A 1,909-nucleotide genomic window follows, 5' to 3' on the forward strand; every position below is an offset into this window, starting at 1 on the left:
GATTTCATTTTCAACTTACCTGCGTAGGACGAGTGTGTCGTGTGTAGACATATTATTGGTGAAACATTTTCTCCCACCACATGGCATCTCCAAAGTATCAGAAATAAACTGTTGATATTGATTAACCCTAGACTACAAGGGAATTGAGATCTGCTAACTACAGAGTTCCTTCTTCCCATCTATATATCCCTATGATCCGACGACCATTGCACCTTCACAATTAATAATCCCTCACAATTTAAGATGTCTTCTTAAAATCCCATGTCTATGCTTCTCATCATCTTCTCTCTTTTCATCAACACCTCATCATCATCGGTTAATTACCCTGACAGTTACATCAAGCTATTAACAAATTCTTAATTATCAAACGTTACAGAATTCACTCAAGTAACAACACCGCCACCATCTAATCCAATTAATCCCAATTGTTCAATCCTTGTTCTCCAAAATGATTAAATAACACCTTAGGTTCACCATCATATTCTACACACCATTGTCCTCCGACTAATTGTTCGTGGATTCACCAATTCAGAGAAAGAAACCTTTCAATTTTTTAAGTTTGTATCCAAACTTGTTCGTGTCTCTGGTCAAAGCCCAGATCGAAAACCTAAAAGGTGTAAAAGCGAAATTGAAACTAAACCTCAAAAAGAAAAAGCGAAGGAGAAATCTATCGGCTCTCAAATACATAGGTTTTTGATTTCAAAGGAAATCTCCTTTCTATCTAGTCTTTTTTATAGTTTCTGAAAATATGAGTTTGGGATTAATTTTTTGTTAAAAATTGGATGCGACCGTGAGTTTTTTTAACAGTGAATTTCTCAGTGGAAAAAATCTTAATAATGGGTGTCAGTGTAGTTTTCACTATAAATAAATCACCAGGACTACTGGTAGCTAAAAATTTCACGTATAAAATCATATGTTAACCACGGAACATAAAAGATTACATGCACTCTTCACGATGAAAGCTTTTTGTTAAACCAAGTCCTGAAGACTCTGCTAGAAATACTGCACACCAAGTCTCTTGACCTAGTTTTGTGTCAGATTCTTAAGCCTACATTTGTGGCATGCTCAGTCTTTGATTTGTTTACCAAATCTGTAACAGTTTATCTTGAAAGTGATTAATATAAGTTGAACCACTATCTGCACATAGCAGGTGTGGAAGCATTCACCAAAATCCATATTCTAACTTGGTATCAGCCTGATCCAAGCCATCTTCCGCTCAATACCACAACAAAAAAAAAAACTTTCATGGAAGACACAACAAACACCCTAAGACAGGTGCAGATTCATCACCTTATCACATTAAAACACACAGAAACAAATCATATCCTGTGGAAGGCACAGTTCAAACCAATCTTAAAAGGCTATGATCTCAGTGGATTTGTAGATGGAAAAAAACAATTTCCTTCAAAGACATTACCTGAAAGTGAAGATATAAATCCTGCGTTTACAGCTTATGAGCATCAGGATTCTCTCATTATTGGCTGGCTCAATTCAACTCTGACACCTGAAGTCTTGAGTAATGTAGCTCACCTAACAACTGCAAAGGATGTCTGGGATAAACTAGAATCAGAATATGCACCAAAAAGTTTTCATCATCAGATGAATCTGAAAAAGCAGCTGCATAGCATGTCAAAAGGTAACAAAACTCTCAAAACCTATTTGAATGATGCTAAATCTTTGTTTGCTCAATTGGCAGAATCTGGCTGTGCTGTAACAACAAATGAAAAGAAACAATCCATTAGTATTGGCCTTAACCAAAGCTATGATCCTATTGTCACTGCTTTGAGCACTGTTGAGGATATGCCAAATCTCATCTGATCACATATGACATGCGCCAAGAATCACAGTTGTCATCACTATAGTCTCCAATAGCAAATGTAGCTGTCTCAAACTTTCCCTCCACAAGTAG

This window comes from Papaver somniferum, chromosome 2 (assembly GCF_003573695.1).
Source record: "Papaver somniferum cultivar HN1 chromosome 2, ASM357369v1, whole genome shotgun sequence".
Lineage (NCBI taxonomy): Eukaryota > Viridiplantae > Streptophyta > Magnoliopsida > Ranunculales > Papaveraceae > Papaver > Papaver somniferum.